General features: G+C 43.4%; 1 protein-coding gene across 1 annotated transcript in view; it reads left to right on the top strand.

The window, feature by feature from the left end:
• SLC35B4 (solute carrier family 35 member B4) overlaps positions 1 to 26,243 on the top strand; it is a 72,486-nt gene extending 46,243 nt beyond the window's left edge. The window contains exon 9 of the mRNA XM_080390686.1: positions 1 to 26,243. This exon is cut by the window's left edge and continues 21,217 nt beyond it. The gene's annotated coding sequence lies outside the window, so the exon portion shown is untranslated.

The following is a 26,243-nucleotide window of genomic DNA, read 5'->3' as shown; positions in this document are numbered from 1 at the left end:
CATCTGTCATTGCAGCTCTGGAGGACTTTGTGAAACCTAATCAGCTGGCTAGTGAAAATGGCTTCCAATGTAGCAAGCAAGATGATTACTAACAGATTAATACTCCTGCATGAAGCTGCTGCATGTCATCAAGCATAAGTCATCTTTTCACAACAGTTCAATGCATAATAATGAGTCACAGCTTTTTTTTTTTTTTTAATATGACCTTATGGTACTGAAGAGTCTTAAAATAGCTTAAGGATGGGTGAGAAGGGAAAGGTTGTCTGGCCTTCTTGGGGCGAGACAGGGTGCATTTCAGAGCTTGGCTCTCTGCTTGGTTTCAAGGTATGACAAGATGGTTGCCACCTCCAAGAGAATTACAATCAATTGTGCACCCAGGATTCTCACACTGCATCTGAAAAGGGTTGGTTTCACTGGTGAGAAGATCAGCAAGGTGTGTATACAATTGGAGGGCAACTCTCTTTCTCTTCCTGGAGCAGGAGATTTCCCAAAGCAGGACGCTCTGTCACAAGCTGTTCAGGTTGAGCTTTTTGAGTTCACTCCTGGGGAAAGAAGAGTTCCCATGGCAAGACAAGCACATACTCTGCTCCAGCAGAGCTGCTCTGGCCAAGAACAGTTTCCTGACACCCAAAGCGTGACATGTTGCTTCAGGGAAAAGTGAATGTTGATGACCCCCAAAGATGTATTTCTAGACTTCTGGGCCCCTGTCTTGGCAGGCTATTTCATGTAGTATGCCAGGAGACTTTCTGAGCCCTTTCAGTCTCATCGCAGTTTGTGCAGTATCCCCAGCACTTGGATCTTCGGCCATTCATGTCTCAGCTGCAGAACTGCTCCTCTACACCTTATATGCTGTCCTGGTGCACAGAGGTGGCAGCTCTCGTGCAGGACACTATTTCTGCTACGCAAAGGTAAAGAGCCACTTCCTTCGTAACAGGGAAGAATGTGTGCTGGGGAACATGAACTTTGACGGCGGTGTTTCTGGTAGCCAAGGTTTTGGGGGAGAAAGTCTCCTTACTGGCTTGATGGGATTTGTTTTGGTGTACTTTTGCTTTTGTAGTTTTCTGCCCGTGTTGTTCTGGACAAAGCAGGAATTTTATCTCCAGGTATCCTTGCCTTTTTTTTACAGGCCAGCAATAGGCTGTGTGAACTGTTGTGACCTAAACACAATTCTCAGACAGCAAGCCTACTTACTGTTTTATGTCAGGTAATAGCCAGTACTAAAATGTGTCCAGAATACATTTCCCTTTCTCTGTTTAGCTGTTTTTCTTATGATCCTCCTGAATCTTTCTGTCCTGGGATACAATTACTACCTGTGTCATGCAGTGCTGTCAAATGTGAACTACACCAGTCAGTCCTCACCTTCCCTTGCTGGGCTTTAGGCTGCTTCCCTGATGTAAACCTCTACTTGCCTGCTACCTGTAGCTGGCTAATATAGAGAAAAGTCCCTAAAGGGAACCTACAGGGAAGCTGGAGAGGGATTCCTCAGCGGGGAGTGTAATGATAGGGCAAGGGGCATCAGTTTTAAACTTAAAGATGGTAGATTTAGAGTATGTAGTAGAAAGAATTTGTTTACGGTGAGGGTGGAGAGACACTGGCAGAGGTTGTCCAGAGCAGCTGTGGATGCCCCATCCCTGGAAGTGTTCCAGACCAGCTTGATGGGGCTGTGAGCAACCTGATCTAGTGGAAGGAGTCCCTGACTGTGGCAAGGGACATGGAACTAGATGATCACTAAAGTCCCTTTCCACCCAAACTGTTCCGTGATTTTATGATTCTATGAAATGGAGGCCATAAGGGGTACGAAGAGGAGGTCTTGCTGTGACGGGGGAAGTTGTGGTGGCAAGACCCCAACTGAATTTCCCATTTGTAGTCTTGATATGTCTTCTCTCTGTCACAGAAACTACTCCAAGTAAATGAATGAATCTCAATGCAGGCTGCAAGAGCAGCCCTGAAAAGACATCACTTTTTTTTTTTTTTTCTTTTTTTCCTCCCCAGGTGCTCTGATTTGAAAACTGATCAGTAGGTATCAGCCTTACCAGTACCATCATATGCTCGCTTCTTCCTCAGTCAGCAGGTGCACCCTGTATGACCATGGGATCAGCCTGATTGGACTAAGGTAACTCTGGGGAGGTGAGTCAGGGCACCAGACGGACACTGGATTTCTTTCTGGGGTCTTGGCATCACTTTCTTTCTCCCGACAGACCATAGCTTTCTTCACAGGTGCAACACTTCTCAAATAATCCCACCCAGATCCATTTTACATGTGTACTTTTGGCCTCTCTGCCTTTGCAGCCCTACGGGGGGGGAGGGGGGCTTTGGGAGGTCTACGGCTGTCCTCTCACAAAACTTAGGTGTCAGTCAGACACAGTGAGAGGATTCCTTCCTGGCACCTTCTCTGGTGGAGTTGTGCCTGGGTGGTTTCATGGGGCGTTTTGGCTCCGTACGAGTGCAGCAGTGAGCAGTTCCTTTACCCAGCACAGAAAACGGGTAGGAGGATTTGTGTGGTGTCCTTTTGACGGCCGCTAGGTGTCAGTCAGGCACAGCGAGAGAATTCCTTATTGGCACCTTCTCTAGTACAGCTGTGCATGGGTGGTTCCACGTAGCAATTAGTCTCTGTATGAAAGCAAAAGTGAGCAGTTAATTTTCTCCCCACAGAAATCAGGTAGCATAACTTTTGGGATGTCACTCACATTGCTACCAAGGTAGTGTCAGGATCAAAAAGAGAATTCCTTCCTGGCACCTTCTCCAGGGGAGCTGTGGTGGCGTGGTTCCATTGAGCTTCTTTGGCTCTGTACAAGTGCAAAAGTGAGCGCTTTTATCAGCACAGAAAGCAGGTAGCAGAACTTTTGTGGTGTCCTTCACAGGGCTACCAGGGCAGGGCAAGAAATACAGAGAGTATTCCCTCCTGGCAGTTTAGCTGTTGGAGCTGTGCCTTGATTGCTGTATGGATCATTTTGGCTCTATATGAGTGCAAAAGTGAGCAGTTAACTTTCTCGCCGCAGAAAGCGGGCAGCAGAAGTTTTGTAGTGTCCTTCAGATGGTTACTGGGGCAGGGTGAGAACCACCAAGAGAATTATTTCCTGGCACCTTTTCTGGTTGGTCTCTGCCTGGATGGTTCCATGGAGGATTTGGGCTTTGTACAAGTATAAATGTGAGCAGTTACTTTTCTCTGCACAGAAAGCAGGTAGCAGAAATTTTTTGGTGTCCTTCACATGGCTACTGAGGAAGGGTCAGACCCAGCTATGAACTCATTCCTGGCACATTCTGTATGGGAGCAGTCCTGTACTTTTCAAATTCACAGGCAGGGCTCTGTGCGAATGGAAAAGTAAGTTGACCTATTCTTGGCTCAGAAAACAGCAATCCTAAAGTTTGGTTGTGTTAGTAACATTGATACTAGGCATGGAGAGGTGCAGTGAGAGAATTTATTCCTGGCACCTTCTCTGGGGTAGCACTTCCTGGGTGGTTCCAGTGTGCTTTTGGGTTCCTTTGGAGCGCAGAAACGAGGGTTCACTTTTCTCACATCAAAAAGCCTTAACTCTCTCAGTAATGCTTAAAATATTTTTTTTTGCCCCCACACTCCATCCCTATAGCTCTCCTCCTAAACCCCCTGCTCTGTCCCTAAAGCCCTTCCATCTTCCCCAGCCCATCCTAAATTTTTTTTCCCCCCACAACTCTGAAGTCCAGCCGTAAAAATCACTTCCCTAGACTCCACCCATCAATCCTGAACTTCCTTCACTTCAGACCCCAGAGTTCATCCCTAAAACTCCACGACCTGCGCCTACAATCTTTATTCTCGCCCCGTTGGTCCTTCCCTACAATCCTACCTCTTGCCCACATGCCAGCACCATAGTCCTTTCCCACAAAACCCGTCAGTCCTGAAAATCCTTCCCCCAGACTCTGCCTACCTGTCTTGAACTTCCTTATGCATAAACCCCATAGTTCATCCCAAAAAAACATTTCCCTTTGTGTCCCCACTCCATCCCTAAATTCCTTCACCCCAGCTCCCCAGGTACCTCCCAAATATCCTTCTACCCACTCCACCAGTCAGTAGACACATTCTTTTCTCCTGTCCCCCCGTCTGTCTAGAGAATCCTCCCCAACAAACTCACTGTCCATTCATAAAATCCTTCCTTCCACCCCTAAGTCAGCATATACATTCTTTCCCCCTGCACTGCCCACTTGGTCTATCAAATCTTTCCCCCACTCCATCCCCCAAATCCTTCCCTCTGGTCCCTCCCTAAACTTTTTCTCCCCCTCCCCCATGTCCATCCTTAGAATCGTTCTCCTTACCCACAAACCTATCACTCTGCTCCTGAAATTCTTCCCCCAGGCCTCTAGTCCATCTGCAAAGTCCCTTTTCTCAGGTCCCCCTCCCCCACCATTCTCCTCCTAAAATCTTTGCACCTGTTCCTAGTCCATCCCCAAAATCCTTCCCCTTCTTCCTGGGCTATCCCTAATATCATTCCCCTACTCCTCTCATCTATCCCTGAAGTCATTTTTCCAAATCCTCCAGTCCATCTCTAATAACCTTCACCCTGCTTCGTTGGCCCACCCCTAAAATACTTCTCCTTGCCCTCCTGTCCATCCCCAAAATCCTTCGCTTGGCCCTCAGTCCTTCCCCCACCCCACTCCAGTCCACCCTTACAATCTTTGCTCCTGTTCCCAGTCCATCCCAAAAATCCTTCCCCTTCTTCCCAGGCTGTCCCTACATTTGTTCCCCCCACCTCACCACTCCATCCCTAAAAGCCTGCCCCTCACTCCACTGTTACATCGCCAATATCCTTCACCTCGATCACAGTACATCCCTAAAGTCCTTCCCTTTTTGTTCCCTCCCTAAACTCCTTCAACTGAAAGCCTGCAGGCCATCCCTAAAATTCTTCCTCCCACTGACCTAGCCTGTGCCCCTCATTTTTCCCTCGCACCTCCAATCCATAACTAAAAACATTCCTCAACTCTGAGGGTCTGTCCCAAGTCCCCTTGAGCCTCTCAGTAAGCCTTAAAATCCTTCCCTTTCCCCCCACTCCATCACTATTCTTCCCTCTAAACTCTCTGCTCTGTCCCTAAAGCCCTTTCTGCCAACTTTCACAAGCCCATCCTAAAATCTTTCCTCTACAACCCCCAAATTCAGCCATAACATCATTTTCCTAGACTCCACCCATCAGTCCCAAACTTCCTTCACCCCAGACCCCTGGGTTCAGCCCTAAAACTCCCTGGTCTGTGCCTACGATCTTTCTCCCTGCCCCCTTGGCCCTTCCCAAGAACCTAGCTCTTGCCCACATACCATCCCTACAGTCCTTCCCAACAAACCCCAGTCCATCCTGAAAATCCTTCTGCCCAAAACCTCAAGTCCATCTCTAATCTCTTTTCTACCATCCCCCTCGTCTATCCCTAAAATCCTTTCTCCCACCTCTTAAGTCAGCATATACATTCTTTCCCCCTGCTTACACAGTAGGTCTATCAAATCTTCCCTCCTGCCCCCTGGTCCATCCCCAAAATCTTTCCCCTGCCACCCCTTTCACCCCCCCTTCAAATTCTTTCTTCACCCCCACACCCCACTCCATGGCCGTCCCTAGAATCCTTCTCCTTGCCCATTGCCCACACCTGTAGTCCTTACCTGCCTGGGCCTTTCTCTCAGCTCTGAAAGCAGGTAGCCCAAGCTCTCTTGCTCCAGGTGCATGGTGCTTAGGGGGAAGGTAACAGTTAGCAGTGCAATTCTAGCCTGCCACTTTTCCCACAGGAGCAGAGGCCAGATGTTCACATTTGTGAGCGAGGGCCTCTAGTAGCATTGGGAAGATGCTGGGACTGTTCCCTCTGCTAAGAAAGCAGGTAAGTTAAGCTCTCTTGCCCCAGGTCTGTGGTGCCTTGTAGAGGAATGAAGGCAGTGGGTTGATTGACATGGATGATGTGCAGCTGTAGCTCGTTCCTGCTAAGTGGTTAAATAGCACTGAGGAGTGTGGGAGAGGAGGAGTAATGTGGTTTGACCTCTGGAGGAGGGAGAAACAGTATGGACAGTAGACTCTGACCGACAGTAAAAGCCTTACTGCAGCTTACTGGTTTGTTTGTGCTGCAACAGTGCCTAGAGGGAGGCAAAGGAAAGCAGAGCAATTCCTGCCTGGTGCTGTGCCCATGGGAGCAGAGGCTGGATGTTAACTTTAGCAAGCAATTGCCTCCTGTAGAGTTGAGAAGGTGCTGGAACTGTTGCCTTATTTCAGAAAGCAGGTAGCCTAAGCTTTCTTGCCCCAGGTCAATGGTGCCTTGTGGAAGGCAAGGGCCAGCTGTGCAATTCATGCCTGTTGCATTGTCTGTGGGAGCAGAGGCCAGAAGTTTACATTTGTGAGCGTAGGTCTCTGGTAGCATTGAGAAGGTGCTGGGACCATTCCCTCAGCTCAGAAAGCATATAGCCCAAGCTCTTTTGCCCCAGGACTGTGGTGCCTGGAGGTAGGTGAGGGCCAGCAGCATGGTTGCTGCCAGGCCCCTTGCTAGTGGGAGCAGAGGCTGGATGTTCGTGTTTGCAAGCAAGGGCCTCTGCTAGTGTTGAGATGGTGCTGGGACTGTTCCCTCAGCTCAGAAAGCAGATAGCCCAAGCTTGCTTGCACCAGGTCTGTGGTGCCTAGGGAGAGGTGAGGGCTAGTTGCAAACTTCCAGCCTGGCACCTTGCCCACTGGAGCAGAGGCCAGATGTTCATGTTTGTGAGCCAGGGCCTCCTGTACCGTGGAGAAAGCACTGGGGCTGTTCTCTCAGCTCTGAAAGCAGGTAGACTAAGCTCTCTTGCACCAGGTCCATGATGCCTAGCTCAGCCTGAGGGGATTTAGGATTTTTTGCCTTTCCATAAGCACACTGCTATTGTATGCACACCTCCAGAGGACTGGAAAAACAAGGTTCAGATCCTTGGTTGTCTCTAGAGTTCTTTGACCTGCATTTCTGAACCTAAATGATTGCTTGTCCTATGTCTGTGGAAGCTTGTGACACAGATCTGGCACAGAAGGCTGGGATCCAAGACAGCCTGCCTGGAGGATAGAATGCATGTTTCTAATGGGAGAAAAGTCCTTTACAGGTAGAAAACTTTGCTGTGATGCCTTTGAAATATATATTTTTTAAAAATTATACATTCCAACAAAATACTTCTGATTTGATGATTTCACATTTTTATATTCAAACTAGGCAGTTAGAAAATTCCCATATCTCTCTAAGTTCTGTGTAGTGGATGTGTTATTCATGGCACCCTAGAGCACCTCTCAAAGCTGAACTGTCCCAGTCATTTCATTCTCCACATAACTGATGTTTTCTTTTTGTTGTGTCTCTGAAACCTTCTGCTATATATATATATATATATTTTTTATGAAGTGATCAGTGCAGAGCAGTGGTTCAGAGGAAGATCTATTGTTGATCTCTTCCTTTTTGTTGTATCTCTGAAACCTTCTGCTATATCCTTTTTTTTGATGATCAGTGCAGAGCAGTGGTTCAGAGGAAGATCTATTGCTGATTTGTATGATGGTGTTCACTTCCAATATCGTTTTCAACATTGCTCTCTTTGCATCCTAACATTCTGTTTGCTCTTTTGATCGATGCTGTGTGTTGAACAGAGACTGTTATTGAGTTGTTCACAAAAGTAACCAAGTCCTTTTTTCCCCTCTGTGGTTGCAGGTAATTTAGAGCCCTGTGGGTGAGATTATCTTTCCCAATGTCAATCGTTAGCTTTTATTTCTGAGCCCTGCAAGGCAGGCAGGGAGCCACACTGCAATCAGGCTTCCCGCAAAGGAGCAGGGCTTCAAATTTGGTCTGGGACTCTGTAAGCACGCTGCACCAGCAGCTGTCCAGGAAAGGCACGGAGGCAATGTCTTCCCCACAGAGCCCTGTCTCCTCTGCCATCAGTGTGACACCCCGCCTTGCTCTCACAGTTACACACTCCAGCTGCAAGTTCTCAGAAGAGCAAACACTAAGGAGAAGGCAGCATCTCCTTAGTTTTCTCAAAGAACTGTGCCTCAGGAGCTGAGGTTTTTCTGCAGAGTCTATGATATAGAAAGACATTATTTCCTAGTATCACCCTAACAATCATCCAATATGTAAGTGATCAGTGCTACAGCACAGGGCAAGAGCTGGCAAGAGAACTTCATTTAAACTGCTAATCCCAGTCCTACAAAGCTGTCTGTGGCCTTTGCTTAAACATTCCATTTTGAAGAGAACTAAAGGTTTCCTGAAAAGCTAACCTCTCGGCTGCTGTGGAAATGCTTAAAGTTTTGGGCTCTTGTTATTTTTTCATTTGGTGCTTTTAATTGGCCTTTCTACCAGTCTGTAAACTCTGCTGTGAGTTGAGCATGTCAACCAAACCACACAGGCTATCTCTGACAGGCAAATACAAAGGGCAAGTAACACGCAGCGGAAAAAAAGTGCAAAATATATTGTAACATGGAAAAATATTTTTGAATTTTTTTGCCACAAGAAAAGAAAAAGTTTGATATTAGATTGGTCAGCATGGAAAGGCATTTAAATAGATAAATGATCTAGATTTCATGGTTGAAGTAGGCAAGTGCTGAGAGATCAGTTAAGCCTCCTGGGCTTTTGCAGTGTAACAGTTTGCTGCATGTAAAACAAATAAAGTAGATTAAGCTAGACTCATTTTTCTGGCAGATTAAGCAGCTGTTGTCTGTCAGATTGTGGGAAAATTAATCGGGATGGGAATTAGAGAAAATTGGGATGTATATAGAAACGTAGTATTACAGAAAGCGTTTCAGGGTAAAATACAGGTATCGCTTTCAGGATGGCTGGCATGCACGGAATCTGCTTTACTACATTTCCTGAGGTTTGAGTAGCTGTTATATGGGATTTGACTCAGTGATGCTGCCAGCAGCAGTCCCTGAAAAGATTGGTCAAATCACCCACTGACACAGTAGGCTGGCAAATTGCATGTTGTGGGCAGGTTTGGGGGGCACAAGGTTCTCATCTTTCTTGGGAAACTGACAGGCTGATCAAATATAAAGGGTTCAAGGAAACCGCTGGTTTTCACGTGACACAGTGGCTGGATGTTTTCAGTTTGGGAGTTGGGCTCCATTAGAGTGCGAAAGTGCAGGTGGGACCATGTTGTGGCTCAGAAAGCAGCAGCCCGAGTTGCTCCCCCCCAGCACCCTTTAGCCAGGGGTGTCACTGAGCTGAAGCTGCAGGGCAGCTCTGAGGCTGAGCTGGGTTAGCTGGGGGCAGAGGGGGTCCGGGGGTTTAGGGTAGGGTTCCCGTGTGGAGCAGCTGCAGGGGACGGAGCAGTGAGAGGCTGGGGTGGGATCCCTGCCCTTCCTGACGGGGCTTTCCCTGGACACCAGACACTGTTCCAAGAGCACTTTCTGCAGCTTGATCTCTTTCAGGACTTGTAGAACCTCCGAGGAGTAGGAAGGAAGGACTTTAGGGACAGACTGAGGGCAAGGGGAAGGATTTTAGAGAAAGGGTGGGGGTGGGGGGTGGAGAAGAACGGACATGTGGGAGCTGGGGGAAGGAAGGATTTTAGGATGCGATGCAGGGGTGGGTCGAGAACCTTTCCAGGGACAGTCTGAGGATGCAGGGGGAAAGGTTTTGGGTACAGAACCATGGGACGGGGGGAAGGATGTTAGGGATAGAGTGGGGTGGACTTTAGGGGTGGATGGAGGAATGGGGAGGCTGTTGGGGCGGACATGATGAGTTGAGGAAGGTTTTTCATGACAGTGGGAAGGATTTCAGGGGTGGAGCCAGGGGGGTCAGGGCGGGAGGTAGTTTAGGGGTGCACTGAGGAGTTTGCAGGGAAAGGCTTTGGGGTGGGACCAGGAGAGTCAAGGGGAAAGGTTTTAGGGATGTACACGGTGTGGGGTCAAGGAAGGATTTTGGGATGGATGGAGAGGGGAGGTAGGAGTAAGGAGTTAAGGGACATACTAGGTGCAAGTGAAATCATGGAGGGTCATAGAAGGTTTTAGAGACAGACACGGGGGGATGTGGGGAAGGATTTTAGAGATGGACAGGGGAGGGGAGCAAGGATTTTGGGGATGAGCTGGGGGGGTTGGGGAAAGAATTCTAAGGAAGGACTGTGGGGGTGCAGCGGAAAAGAATGTAGGGACAGAGCAGAGGGGAGGTGGAGGGCATTTTAGGGATGGGCTGGGGGGTTTGGTGAATATTAGGGTGATGCCACTGTACAGATACCACTGTATATACATCTGTGTCCAAGGATTCCATTAAGGGAAGGTTGCTGGCTCAGCAAAGGGACAAGATGTCTAAACTACCCAATTAATGAACTCTGATTTAGTGTTTAGCTCTATGTTAAACAAATCTGGGTACAAAGTTTAGGCCAAGCTGGCTCTCTGAAGTTGTTAGAAGTGACAAACAGAGGGACTTCTAATCCAGGGAATCAGCCTTAGGAAGGACATGGAACAAAGAACGGGGAGAAAAGAGCACTGTTCTCCTCAGTAATGAAGAAAGAAGCTTCCAAGTGAGGAAGTTCTGGTCACAAGAGGAGACCAGTTGATAAATTGCTGCTGTCCCCAGGAAGTTGGTTGAAAATAGGACAAAGGTAATTGTGGCGGTGGGAGATGGCAACATCCAGCTCACATAGCCCCCCCCAGGAGAGGGCAAACCCCAATGGAACTGTTCTCTTCTGCTCTGCTTTCAGTGCCAGCCCCTCTGCAGGATGGTGTAACTGAAGGTGTGAGAAGGAGACTCTGGTGATGGCTGTTGCCTCTGTGCCTCTGCGAGTCCAGAGCAGAGGGTGTCAGTGCAGACCCAGAACCCAAGGTGGCTCTGGCATGGGTGAGCAGACATGAGGATGGGGCTTGGCACACTGCTGCACCCAGCCCTGGCTGGCAGCGCTGGCTGCCCCGAGCCTTGCGGGCTTTGCTCCCGATGGGACAGACCTGCCTGGCTTCCCTCTGTGTGCACAGAGGCTTTGGAGCTGGTGGAGGTTGAACTGGTGGTGTAATTTCGCACAAGCACTGTAATCTTTCTGCATAAATGTCAGTGAAATGTTGAGCATCCTCCACAGCTGGTGTTACAGGATGCTGGTGCAGCTCCTGGTACAGCCCTAGGCTGGGTTTTGCCCAGCACCGCTGGTGCCTGCAGCCTTCGGCTTTCACAGGCTGGAGCTAAACCCTTTGTGTTCCTGAAGGCCCCCACGACCTGGGGAGTGAAACAGGCGCTGTGAGGCTCTAGACGCAGGACCAGGCGACTTGCAAGTGTCTATTATTGAGAACAATGAACAGTTTACTCTTATTTATTCCTGTACTACTGTCTTTCTACCTCTACGACTCCTACACTACTGAATTTCTACCTCTCTACTCCTACATTACTTTGTTTCTACTGCTGTGACACTCCCTTGCTCCCCACAGCCACCTGTATTTCTAGTGCAGCCTCTGCTGAGCCCTGTTTGGCTGCCTGGCTGGAAGCATAAGGAGTGCTGCGGCTGGTGTGCAGGGCCAGTTTGGGGCAGGAGGTGTGACACGGTGTGGCGAAGTCGTGGACGGAGCCAGAGCTGCCTCATATTTGTGTCCAAGGTCTTCTGGCAGAGCAGGGAATGCACTGCCGCCATTCCCTTGGCTGAGAAAACAGGTAGCCCAAGCCCTGTTGTGCCAGGTCTGTGGCAGCCAAGGGCTGGTGAGGGCCAGCAGTGGAAGTCCTGCCTGGTGCCTTGCCTGCGGCAGCAGGGGCTGGACTTTCACATTTGTAACTGAGGGCCTCCAGTAGAGCCGAGAACACACCAGGGCCGTTCCCTCAGCTCAGAAAGCACGTAGCCCAAAGTCTCTTGCACCAGATCCATGGTGGCGGAGGGCCTGCAGCGGAACTCCTGCCTGGCATTTTCCCTGTGCCAGTGTTGTAACCTCCCAGTATTGCACCATGAGCAGAATATGATGTTCTGATGTTCTAACTGTTGAGCTTATTATTAATGCTGAATGCCAGTAACTCACCTGTACACATGGTGATTTTTCTGTTTTTTTTTTTTTTTTTTTTCTTATCCAGTTGTTCTTGAACATTTGAGTGCAATTTTACAGGATATGACCATATTCTAAGAAACAATCTTGTCTTTTAAATTGATCAAGGTCATTGGTCAAAGGTATCTCAGAGAAATGGATATTTCTGAAAAATTGTGATTGCAAAAAGGGGAACAATGTATTTGAAATGCAGCTAAGATATAAAAGTTTGGCTAGAATGCTCACATGAATTTCGGCTTACACTGACAAAGGGTTAAGCATCACTAAGGCTGGCTTACTGAGTAGCATTATTGTTATTCGCTTGACCATTTGTATATCTTATACACTGAACAGAAAGAGTAGTGGATTGAGACAGTTAATATTCTGAGAAAGAAACATCTGAGACACCCCTAGGACATGCTGTAGAAACCCATTCAACACTTACATGTGCATATTGTTTTTGCAGCTATACGTGTGTGTTAGACCCTCCAAAAAATCAGTGAGATCTACAGATTTATGTAATAGTCCTATGTTTTTAATTTTTTTACCTAGATACTAAGAGTTTGAAGTGGAAAGTTTCTGACTTGAATCTCTTCCATCCCAAGAAATTCTACTAACCAGCAGGTAACAGGCAAGGCTGAAAGATTGCTTCTTGAAGCAGGACAACTCCGCTGAAAATCTTGCCATGTTCAAACACTAGAAATCAAAACAGAGGGGCTGAATTCAGAACACTCTGTGGAGAGATGCGAATGCTAAGATACTACTCATAAACTCTGTGTTAAAGCATCACCAGACAAAATGTGTAAAGCATACAAACTGTTGTACTGAGCACTGGATTCCATTTCCCAGGACATACCCTAACCACTTGAACTCAGGAGCCTATATTCCACCCAAGCTACATATTAGGGTTATAAGTGTCTGTCTGGATCTCAATCCCAGCCTAATAATGTTATTAGTTTGAGCCTGTGGGTGCCTTGGAGCCTCTGCCCAATCCTCCTCCTTTTCCATTCCGAATATATGAATGGCACATGCGTACTTTCTGTGGTTTGGCAGTAATTTCAGTCTGAATCTGAGCCAGGCACATAAACTGTGCTTGAGACACCTACATATGCCACTGGCTCATTACCAGCTGGGACTCTACCACAAAACTATCAAGGTGGCTTGTGGGGAGCAAAGGTATCCCAGCCTTGGGGTGAGTGTGCTGCTCAGGATTAGTGTCAGTTCTAAGGTGGAATCTTTGTCCTATTGTAATTAGCAACAAAACTTCCATTGTGTCAATGAGATCAAAATTACCCATGCAATGCCAAGGAATGATAGATATGAACCCATCAGCTTGGGTTTTGGATTGTTGCTATATCATTTATAACGAAGCATCTCAAGGCTGATGGACATAAAATAGATTTTTAATTGTGTGGTGCAGTCTGTAAGGTGCCTTAAAATGCAGAATAAATTCTTCCTTTTCATAAAGCATCACAAACGCTAATCTCTATTTCTATATACTTTATCATTGTCAATAATCTGCTGAATGTACAAAGCAAGAAATGGGAGGAAAACTAGAAAAGGTGAAGTTGTACAGAGTTGCTTTACCTTTTAGTGAACTCTTATTTCATCAGCTTCAGTTATACAGCTGTCCTTGGGTCTAATTCAATGCAGAGAAGTGAAGTAATATTGCTAGATGGCTGTAAATGCCAGGGAAATCCTCTATTAAGGGAGTGATGGCCCTTAAGGGAATATCACTTTATTGTTTCTCTGTTTTTGAACACCATGATCTTGAACTCTGAAGTAGCATTAGCATCCAGGACTGTACAGCTTAAACTGGGATTGGCTAGATAAACTGGTTATTCTTTATAAATATGTATTATAATATTCTCTTTAATTCCCATGTCAGGAGAATTATTTTTCTGCTTCAGGATTTCAGTGGAAAAGGAGAAACATTTCCAAATGCTTGAACCTTGAGGGAGAAGACACAGAGTTAGGGTTTCTACAATCAATATTGACAGTGCTGTCCTAGCCTATATGAGATGCAAGTTCAAGAGCCTGTCTATACCAATTCAGAGGACAGGAAGGCAAAGTTTTCTTCCCAAAATGGTAATTAAGATTAAAAAAAATAATTAAAAAAATCCATTTTCTGCATCCCAGGTTAATGCTCTTCATTAAACTACAGGGACTTCAAATGTCTTCACAACAATCTTTTGAAAAATGGATTTTAGCTTTAAAATTATTTCAGCTACTTCTGTTTTGTTTGTTTTTTTCTTGGGATTATTAATTTTTTTTTAACTGCAGGTATTCTTACAGGTCAAGCATTTTCCACATCTAAATAAAGGATTTGATTCTAACTTTGTACATTGCTTAAATTGTTTATGCATTTCAGGTCATCCAGATATTTCTTCAGCATAAATAGCTTTATAATATAATACATAATGCATCAACACAGTGTTTATTACTAGACCTAGACCAAAATCCTGATTTTAGTGTTAGTGCCAAATACCAGAGATATCCATGATTTCAATTCATAGCCGCACAATTTGAAATCCAATGAGACATCAATCAGATTAGAAACACATAAGTATAGCCCTGAAACTCAGACTGAAATAGAAACATAGAATAGTTTGAATCAGAAGGCACCTTTAAAGGCCATCTAGTCCAACCTCCCCTGCAGTGAGCAGGGACATCTACTAGATCGTGTTGCTCAGAGCCCCATCCAACCTGACTTTGAATGTTACCAGGGACAGGGCATCTACCACCTCTCTGGGCAACCTGTGCCAGTGTTTTACCACACTTATCCTACAAAATTTCTTCCTTTTATCTAGCCTGAATTCACCCTTTTTTAGTTTAAAACCATTACTCCTTGTCCTATTGCTAGAGGCCCTGCTGAAAAGTTTGTCCCCATCTTTCTTATGGGCCCCCTTTAAGCAGTTGAAAGGCCACACTAAGGTCTCCTCAGAGCCTTCCCTTCTACAGGCTGAACAACCATAAGTCTCTCAGCCTTTCCTCACAGGAGAGGTGTCCCATCCTTCTGATCGTTTTTGTGGCCCTCCTCTGAATCTGTTCCAGCATGTCCATGTCTTTCCTGTTCTGAGGGCCTCAGATATAGGTGCAGTACTGCAGGTAGGGTCTCATAAAAGTGGATAGAGTGGCAGAATCCTCTCCCTTGACCTGCTGGCCATGCTGTTTGTGATGCAGCCCGGGATTCAGTTGGACTTCTGGGCTGCAAGCACACATTGCTGGCTCATGTCCAGCTTTTCATCCACCAGTCTCCCCAAGTCCTTTTCTGCAGTGCAGCTCTCAATCCTGTCATCCCTCAGACTGTATTGATAACCTGACCCAGGTGCAGGAACTTGTATTTGGCCTTGTTGAACCTCATAAGGTTCACATGGGCCTACTTGAGCTTAATCTTAACTAGATCCCTCTGGGTGGCATCCCATCCACCATATCACTCAACTTGGTGTCATCTTCAAATTTGCTGAGGGTGCACTTGATCCCACTGTCCATGTCAATGATAAGGATATTAAACAGCACTGGTCCCAATACCCGAGGGACACCACTTGTCATTGATCTCCATCTGGACATTGAGCTCTTGACCACTACCCCCTGGATGCAACCATCCAATCAATTCCTTATCCACTGAACAGTCCACCCATCAAATCCATATCTCTCTAAATTAGATAGAAGGATGTTGTGGAGGACTGTGTCAAAGGCCTCACAGTCCAGATAGACAACATTCATCACTCTTCCCTTGTCCATTGATGTAGTCACTCCATCATAGGAGGCCACTAGGTTGGTCAGGCAGGACTTGCCCCGGGTGAAGCCACGCTGGCTGTTTTGAATCACCTCCCTGTCCCCTCCAGATGCCTTAGCATAGCTTCTAGGAGAATCTGTTCCATGATCTTCCCAGGCACAGGGGTGAAGCTGACAGGCTGGTATTTCCCAGGGCCCTCCTGGATATTCCAGGATACAACCTGGCACGAGCAGTTTATTTGAAAACAAAAACAGGAAAAAAACCACTCAGGAGGCACTTAACAACAGAACTCAACCTTCAAGATTGTATGCATGATTGTTTTTCAACTGTCCATGGCTGAACTTTCTGAGATTCTTCTATAGACAACATGTCCTATGAATAGATCTTCAACTGAGATAGAACTAAACCCAAAGGTTTGAGTGTTAGAAACAAACAGGCAGCTATTTCCACCTGGGTCAACTTTACCCTGCACAGTACAGCAAGCAGTCAGTTTACTTCCTTCCTGAAGAATGCATCAAGTGGAAAATAGCCTGTGGGCTTAAGTTCAGAGGAAGAGGCAAAGAAAAAAAATTGCTTTAACTTATTCCCCTTTTTTCAGAATAAAAAGAAAAGAAAAGAAAAAGGAAAGTTTGGCTCAGACTGAAATCTTCAAAGACTCATCAAGGAGATTGAAATCTCATCCAAACTGCACTCCCAAAGTTTTTTTCACCCCAAATGCAAATAATTCTCTTCTTTGACTCCCAGATCACCAAGGTCATCACTCTGTTCATGCACGGAATTGCATTCCCATTTGAGGGATCATTAACACATCTTTATTTATTTATTTTAGTTAAACTCATGTCCCACCTGATTTTCTCCACATTTTCTCAATAATAAATGGCTTATAACCAAACACACCAATTTTATACTGCATATTTGCTGTAAAATCACATTTATGTAAACACTGACTTCACACATTCACCATGAAAGGGGAGCTGATATCTTGCAGACAAGAAGGTCAAGAGCATAGGCTGCCTGGAGGGCTGCCTTCAGGTAAGAAAATCAATTATGTAAGGTTAGTTTAAAATTTACTACCTTTTTTAAAGCTTATCAACTAAAGGATGAGCTTTGTTATTTATATTCCAGCCAAAGGCTGGAAAGGGCATGGGCAGCATTGTCTGAGTAAAATATCAGGAACCTCAGCCCCAGAAGAAATCTGCATGGACCTCTCTTGCCCTCTGCCTTTCATTTCTCTAACCCTCTTTACTGAAGAAGGCTTAAATGCATCATTGCGAAGCCTGTCCAGGTGAGGGATAAAAAGGAACAACTCTTCAGCACCTGCATTCCACTCTCCATCTGTAAGGTCCTTGAGGACATCAACAAACCTTAACATCCCTTTCCAGGCCCCTGGGGCTAGCCCCACCATGCCCATGGCCCACAAGCCCATTCTGGCTCCCTTGAAGCCATCAGTCCCTGCCCCACTGAGATCACAGGATGCCATCTCCAGTCTTGCCACAACCCTTCCCTGCCCAGCCACGGGCCATGCCGAGCCAAGCCCACCTGCAGGCCAATGTCCCATCCCTGTCCTCTGGGAGGTGCCCAAAACCCAGGGATGCAGCTGTCCTGGCTTCCCCTGGCCTGCCCTGCCTCTCTCTGTGCCACCCCCTGGTGCGGGGACCTGCCAGCCCCCACAGTGCCCTGACATCATCTGCCTATGAAAAGACCCACTGTTGATTTAGAAACAGAAATGCAACAGATGTTTCTGCTTTACAGGTGTCAGAAAATGGGCAGTTTTTATTGGTTCTGGCAAGAAGCATAGTTTTACAGTCTATTTTGAATATAAGAGACCATAGTGGTGCTGCCATTACTTAAACTCCTGACTTCCCTTGGTCTCACTCCTAGCATTTTTCTAGTAGAGCATTCCCTTATGAGGAAGGAAGTAGATGTTTCAATACAGTTTGGTGGTTTTTTTTTTTTTTTTTTTTGGGTGGTGTTTTGTTTGTTTTTTTCCTTGTTGCTGGAGCTGAAGATCTGATTCATGCTTTGGCTTATATTTTCCTATTTTTATATGGGAATTTTCTCCAGTTCCCTTCTAATGTTAGTTTTACAAGGCAGTTTTGCTACAGTTTCATTGCAACTCGTACTACCTGGCCCACCCATCACTATAGTATTTCAGAAGCAACACAAAACTGCCTGTTCTGAATGGTCATTCCCAAGTTTGAAGGGCATTCAGCAACTCGATGAAGCTAAACATGTTAATTAGAAAATTTCAGAATAAGCATCATTGTTAAAATTATCAGCTTCCACTGGGGACCTAGCTGCAGGCTGGCTTTAAGGTTTCCTGCAAAAAAATGCACAGTGAACTCATTGTCCTGGCTGCCAAACACCAGTGTGAGGCCCTTGACAGCATGATGGTATCAAACCTCCAAATAAAAAGCAATTCTCCTAGCAGACTGTAGCTTCCAGCAATGTACATAGCTTGATACAGTCATTAGTTTTTATGCAGTTTTAGAGCAAACGTTTTACTAGGAACCCAATTTTCTTCTGACAGAAAAGACTATTAGGCACCCCAAGCATGACAAGTGTCAAGTGCTCCTTCCAATTGAAAATGCCATCAACAGAAGGTGATTTGCCATCAAAGCTATACATGCATACTTTGTTTGCTTGGTTTGAGCATTTAAAAAAAAAAAAAAAAGAAGGAAAAAAGAGAAGTAACTTAGCTTTAGCTTATCTCTTATGTTCTCCTCTGCTGTTTATGGCTAATATTTGTTTTAAAACTTTGCAAAAGGCTCTTCTATAAAGGCTATAGTCAAAGGATGCTTTAATTTTTCAGTAGGTAACAGCCTTGAGTTTTGCATTATGCAAGGACAGCTGGCAAAGCATGTGGGCTGTGAAATAAGCGGAAGGCTTGATAAAATCCATCCTGAAAGAGAAAACAAGGTTAGGAGCAATGAGCTGTGACTGACTAGAGCTGCGGGAGCTTGGAAACCTTCCCCCAAAACGCAAATGCTTAAGGTTACTTATCTGAATTGGCTGTTGAAAGACACTGCGTTCTGTGACAGCGTGAAATGAGGGAAGATGAAGCTTAGTCCTCCTTTGCTGTTTCGCAATGCCCAGCATCCATTCCCAAAGAATGTGCTCAACTTGCAAAAGCAACTTAATTTCTACTGGAGGGGCACATACTGCAGTGGAATATAAACTGTATTCTGTGCTTTTAATTTCAAGGTTAAACCTGTGCTTTTAATTTCAAGGTTAAATTGTTCTTAATATAGACAAAATAAGCTATTCTTAGGTACAAAAATGTTCTGGAAGGCTCCAGAGCTTGAGTTCTGGCCCTTTGGGATATTGGACTACAACAGTGGTGCCTCAGAAGAGGCATTTTAGCACTGCACAATGCACAGGAATTTCTGTTTGATGTGCGAGCCCCAGAAGCTAAAATTAGATCAGATAACTATTTCTCCAAAGAAGGCTTTTCTTCCTGTAGTCTATTCAGTCATTAAAATGACCAAAACTTAAAACATTTTTTTAGAGCTTTTCTAGAGAGTCTTTTTGCTCCTCCGATTTCTATTACTCCATTTATTGTGGAATATTTCTCCCTGAGCTTTAGAAGGTCTCTGAACCCTATCAACAATTACTCATTAAAATTTGCTGGAAATGACTAGAGAACAGGGGATTGTCTTAGCCATTATCTTCATGAGGCATGTCCTAGAGACATAGTGTACAGAACCCACAATATGTAAAACAAACAAAAAATCTAAATCAAACCCCAGACACTGCCTTTACTAAGGATTACATGGCAAAGATGGAGTTAATGCAAATGTAGTCAATAGTCTAAAATCTTTAAGGTTTATAAATATTTTGTCAGTAATCTGAGCAAGAGACTTTTCTTTTTCTTGTGGAGATTGTATTGCAATACAATTTGCATTGTTGGTATTAGCTAGGTGCAACATTGCTGTCCTCATTAAAAAACAGCATTAAAAACATTCAAGCCAGCCTCACCATAAATTAGGTGGCAAGGGCATAGATGTAACACACCTGAAATAAAAATCAACCCTGATATATTGATGAAATGCCAGCATAAAATATCAAACAAATTTTACTTAATTAACCTTCATGGAATAGTAAAGAGTAGGATGATTTCATGTGTTAAATAGTGCATTACATTATTAAGCTCTGACGTTGTTTGGTGACTGATCACTTAAACGAACAATTTCACAGGAGCTTCTTTGTATATTGGGGTAATTCAGGCATTTGCAGTAATGTTTATTTCGCAAGTCATTCTGTTAGTTTCAAAGTTACTTCTTAAGTTATGCTGCAAAGAAATTATCCTTCAATAAGAAGTATGAGATAAACCATTGTTCATAGCAAGATGTAATTCATAGGGAAAAAAAATCCTGAAGTTCTCTTTGACTCACTTGGGACATTTCTGGAGAACGCCAAGTGTACTTCTCCACAGTATCTGCACAGATATTGTGAAAATAGCCAAGATTAATAGACACAATACAGTCACAAATCAGGAAGTTACAATACAGATGCCAAAGAAGTATGTGAGCAGATGTTAAATGGTACACAGGGCAAGGACAAGGTCAAAAGCTGGAAGGATGAAGTACTGAAGAAAAGCATATATGGAAAGCTGCCACTTTGAGCTTCTAATACTAAATATTGAACTTGACTTGAGACAGGAGCTGCTGCTTCACACAGTGAGGTGTGATAAGATCAGTGAGGTAATCAATTGCCTTTTGTCTCAGAAAATAATTTCTGACTTTTGCTGAGTTCCTGTCAGCACGTTTAATCTCTACTCTACAAAAGAAAAGGCTTTATATCATAAACCTCTGAAAAGATAAACATTTTTAGAAAGTTGTTTTAAAAGTGATTGTACCCTATGTGAATGCTTTAAGGAAACCATGTGGAAAGATACATTTTTATTAAGATGAGATAAATTAATCCCTACCAGAACAGAACAAAAATGGTAGGCAATGACAGTTTTAAAACATAAACTGACTTTCCAAAAAAAACATTTCATGGTTGAAAGAAAAAGGTAATTTCTGACTGTTTTCTGTCCAGGAATAGTGGAAATGAATGAACTAGGTAGATTAAACTTGATTAGATTACATTGATTTGGAATAGATAAAGGATATTAGGAAAATAAAAATGCATGAATTTTGATAATGTTATTTTGTACTTAGGATAAAAGCTTGTCTATAAGAAGTCTGCCCTGAAGCTGTGCAGTTGAACTGGAAGAAAAGATTTTACAAATTCCTACAATATCAGAATGTGTATTTAAAGAAGACCTGGAATTTCATGGAATAGTTTTAGCTTAATTTGACAGTATGGCAAAAGTTGAATTTTTGTCTTAAACTGTTTAATTCAATAGGGTCCATACGCACATTCCCAAAAGCAAATTTTGACAATTAGAATGATTGTGTGTCTGTTAATGTCTGTTAAAGCTCTATACAATCACAGGCTAGATACTAATCATTATGAGGATTTTGTGCGTTCAGTTAGAAAAAGTTTCAAAAGAGCTCTTTGAAAGAAAATATCCTGCATGGTATAAAACAACATGAAAAATTATCAGTGTTAGAATTTTAGCTTAAGGAACAGCAGACTAGAGTTTTCACATTGTAACCTATACACTTGGTAATATCTTCTACTTTACTGAAAGAAGTCTATGAGAAAAGACACTTGCACTAATGTAGGCATGCTGGCTACTGCATTGCTTTTGTCATTAAAATTCACTGCAACCCACATGTTGGTCTGATGGTGATCTCATGGCTAAAGATTAGGTGAGAACCATGTCTACAGAAACCGGAAAAACGGTTTCTCTGTTACTGAGCAAAAATTCAATATCTTCTTTCAAAGACTGATTTTTTTGCTTTAGGTATCTGAAAAAGTGTCCAAACCACTATCTGATTTTTTTTTTATATCAACAAGTTTCTTTTCAGTTTTATGATCCTGGGACCTGAATGCTCATGTCTACAGTTCCAAATGTCAAACCTTACATGTAGGATTTTCTACATTGTTCAAACTCTTCCTATTACTAAGAATGTAGTGCAGATTTAAGCAGTTAAATGAGCAGAAGAGATGTGCTAGCATGAAAATATAAAAGCATATAATTCCAGTCTCCTGAGATGCACGGATAGGTTTTCTCTTGTGTAGTCAGAGCAGCTGTTACAGAAAGAGCCAGATTTTCAGGAATGGGAAGGCAAACTTCATTGATGTGTTCTGTATTAAGAAAAGTATTGTTCTGTATGAAGAACAAATATGACTTTTTTTTGACACTCAAGTCTAGTAGTTACATTTTCCTAAATATACATAATGCTCCTCTGTTTTTTCAGAAAGTTATAAAAATTTATAACAAGTATATGGTGTTTGTTAAAAAAACAGACTTTCTTACTTTAGAAACAACAACAAAGAAAAACAACCAACACCAAGATATCCACCTACATTTGTACAGAAAAGTTTTCAAAAGGTGTCTAGGACATCGTTGATAAGTCTATTTCTCTACCACCCTATAAAGGGACACATTTTAAACACTGTCAGTATTGTGATTCCCTCAGTACTTATCACAGACATAAAAAACATAGGTGACTTTCTGAAGACAGTAAAATTGCCGATATCCCAAAGAGAGTCAAGGCCCACTTTTACCCCATACATGATATGGGGGCATCAAATAATACAAGCTGTATGGAAAGAAGCTCTAATGCCTAAAGATGAGTTTCCCATGATCTATGGAAACTGAGGAAAACACCTTCCCTTGTTTACAAACGTATTTCAACTACTGGAAAAGACATTGCTTCAGGAATCATTAAATAGTTCAAATGCAAAACTGAGTTCTGGCTAATACCATTCAGAAAGCAAGAAACTACTTCTACAGGAAAACATATGACTTACAAATCAAATTAAGACCACAGTGGTATAGTGGAATGCTTTAAAAGTGGTCTTGGAGTTTTCATTATTGTATCACCTGAAGACAGGAGGGCAGTAACAACAAGGAGTGTCATATTGTTTTGATCCTTTTTTTTAATTCCTTTTATTCTGTACCTTTTTCTTTCCCAATGTCCTGTTGAGGAAAAGGTGTTTCCACAATCTATGAACTATACGTAGTGAGTGTGTACAGCTTGTGCAATTTACCTTTTATCAAGCAAAGACTCACATTGAAAATTATTTACCCTAGTTATGACTCCACTTTATTCTTTTGTATATGACTCTTCCCAGCCCTTTGTATTTATGTAGACGCCCTATTCACAGTGTCAGCCAGCAAAGTTCAGTAATAATGAAAAAGATAGTCAACTTTACGAGATACATAGCTTGATGGGTGGTGTTTCAACCTTTGGCTCTGGAGGAAAGCAACACACAGAAATATCCTAAATTTGCCCCAAAATCTTTGTACTTTCACATGGGACCGACATTGCAATCATAACCCGTCATGAATCGAGCATTTGCATTCACCTGTCCCTTTGTTGTGCTGGTCTGTGTATTGCCCTGAACTGTCACAACAGTAAAGAAAGAGGCAATATTGTAGGTACCCAGGAGTTTAATGACATCTTAGGACAAAAGCAATTTGCTGCCCCAGCAGTGAACTCTATTAACATTCCACTGATTTTAGACTGATTTTCTGGGTGATGGGAGTAATTTAGACTCAAACTGAATGATTGAGATGACAGGTATTTCCTTCCATCCACTGTCAAATGGAGTTTCAGTTCACATGCAGGTTCCTCTTTCTGCAGTAAGAAGTAATCCTTAAAATAACAGTTTAGTGAGCAGAGATAAATATTTTACATTTTTCAAGTTATATAGGTCTCTGTATTCTTTAAAGTGCTTGCTTCCCTAAGAAGAAATTCTCCTAAGCAAAGCAATGATTGAAAGATCATTCAGGATAAGCAAAAAGAAATTATTTAAAAGCTACATCCTTTTTGTGAGACAATGCTCTAAAAAGTGAGAGAACATAAACTAGTGCGGAGATTATCAGTCCTGCAAGGCTGACATGTGAGAATGTATTTTTCTTTCCCAATTTAAACTTTAAAATTTGTAGAAGACAGGAGAGGCCAGTTCTTGCAGCTCCGGGCTGTACGTTGGTCCTGTTGAATGCACGCTGTCGAGTACGTTGTTGATTCTTAATTTAGAGTTTACAGCCCAGGACCACAGCAAAAGGTCTGTGGTTTCTTCTTGACTTGGTCTGCTACCTTGGGCAGATCTCTTACATAGTGCCTCTCTGTCCTTGTGCTGAAGGATGAGAACTAAGTGCTTGGACAAATATTAATGATGTATGGTAGTTAATCTAAATCATGCTGTAAAATTCTTCAGAAGAAATTGTGTACTCACCCCACTGCACCAGTTTCTTGTAAGTAGTGTCATCTTTTCAAGGGCATGACTCAAACTGGTATGGTGTTCAAATGTGTATTCTTATCTATATTTTCTATTTATATCTATATATTTATTTTATATATTTTCTATTTATATAATTATATATTATATATATTCGTATTTAAGGTCTTGCATTGAAATGATATATATTTTATGATATATATTTATTTTTATATACAACTATATATTTATGTTTCAGATATAAATATATATAAATAAAAATACATAGATATTTTTACATACTATATGGTATGTAAGCAGATACAGTACTGTGCACTTCTTGAACTGGCTAGACTACTCCATTTTTGAGAAAAAACAGTGCATTTAGGACACGTGCAGGCATATAACATTATTGCTGCCTAACACAGTATATCTTCACGCAGCCATTACTCCCTGTCCCCTTGCATTCCCCTGGGTGCCATGGAGAAGACGGGGTGAAGGACCGTCCTGTGGCTCTGCTGACAGATACTAATGTGTCAGAGGCATCTTGCTGCATGCAGGGTCAGAGCTGCTGGCTCCTTCCTTCATGCCAGGACAATGAGCCACAGGTCCTTGTCCCTGGGCGAGGCACAGGCTCCTAGCTTCTGCCATACACACGGCTGGGTTCCAATGGTTTTCCTGCACAAGGACAGGAGGAGGGACTGTGCTCTCCTGCTGGGGCTGCAGCTAACCTCACAAAGTTAGCCATGACATCTTGGTGATACACTGCAATTTGTAGCAAAATCCATGTAACCTAAGGCTACGTGTACAGACTTTCACAGGTTGTTATACACTTCTTTTTTTTTAATCTGAGTCTTTTTATTTTATTCAACAGAGGGTTTTTTGTAAGTTTACTGTGCTTATAAGGATCTCTGCCACCTCCTTAAAGTGACAGCCTTTATAGATCATTTCCAAAATAATTCATGTGTTAAATGATAGATATATTAGAAGAGGGAAGAATAGTAAAGAGCATCCTTTTTTAAGTTTTTCAAAATATTTAGCTAGTGACCTTCCAGGAGCTCTAATTTAATCAATAAATTATTTTATCAGTAACTCTTAGAAGTTTAAAGATAAATCCATACTTTAGATAAATCCTGCATAAGAGGGAATGGGATTACAGAGAACTCTTGAAAACTAGTTGTCTTTTTTCACCTTGGTATAAGACTGAAAAAATGTCAATCTCGGGGATGTAGTTACTTGATTTAAACGGCAGCTATGCCATTCAGAGCAAATCAATCTAAATTGGTTGGGCCTTCTGTCTTTCTTTTAATTAAAAAATATCAATAGACTTCATAGGCCGATGAACATTGGCAATTCACTCATTCAAGTTATTACTATTAATAGCAGTATCTTTCCTTCACAAATCGTTATTAAATGTGCCTGGGAATCTTGAGGCCAACTGTGTAGCTGGAGGGAAGGATCCTGTCCCAGCTGCACACATGCTGATGGCTGGGGATGTCCCTTCCACTGCATGCGCTTTCCGAGGACAGTCATGCTGTAAGAGCCTGCGCCAGTGAGAACCACCGATGCCACGGCGGATGTTTGCCTCAACATTGCTATGGCAGCAAACTCACACCATCACCACAGCAAATGTTTATCTCAATATTGTTAAGGAAGGAAGCCAACACCACTGCCACAGCAGAGGTTTAGCTCAACATTTAAGGCAGGAAACCCACTGACTGACACCATGGAGTAACAGGGGGAGCTAATCCTGAGAAACTTATCAAAAACTCTGCATGTGCCCAGACCCGGGGTCAGGGGGATCAAGGGGCATGGAGACCCCTGAGGACCACCTGAATGTATTGGGCATGCACACAACCGCTGGATGAAGCATGGTTAAGCAGAACAGCTCGTGACAACCCTGTAAAAGAACGCAACTAACCAACATTGGACGGAACATTCCCCCACTGGACTTGGAAATGAATCGGACTGTCAGGACGGCACAGCTCCGTGGTGGTAGCTATTGCTGTGAACTCTTTTATTGTTTGTTTCTTTGATTTTTCTTTCTTTCTTTCTTTCCTTCTTCCTTTCTTTCTTTCCTTCTTCCTTCCTTCCTTTCTTTCTTTCTTTCTTTCTTTCTTTCTTTCTTTCTTTCTTTCTTTCTTTCTTTCTTTCTTTCTTTCTTTCTTTCTTTCTTTCTTTCTTTCTTTCTTTCTTTCTTTCTTTCTTCCTTCCTTCCTTTCTTCCTTTCTTCCTTTCTTCCTTTCTTCCTTTCTTCCTTTCTTTTTTCTCTTTATCTCTCACTCTCTCTCCTTTGCATTTGCAAACCTGTT

The sequence above is a fragment of the Falco punctatus genome, assembly GCF_963210335.1.
Source record: "Falco punctatus genome assembly, chromosome: 6".
Lineage (NCBI taxonomy): Eukaryota > Metazoa > Chordata > Aves > Falconiformes > Falconidae > Falco > Falco punctatus.
This window is presented reverse-complemented; position numbering and strand designations above follow the sequence as displayed.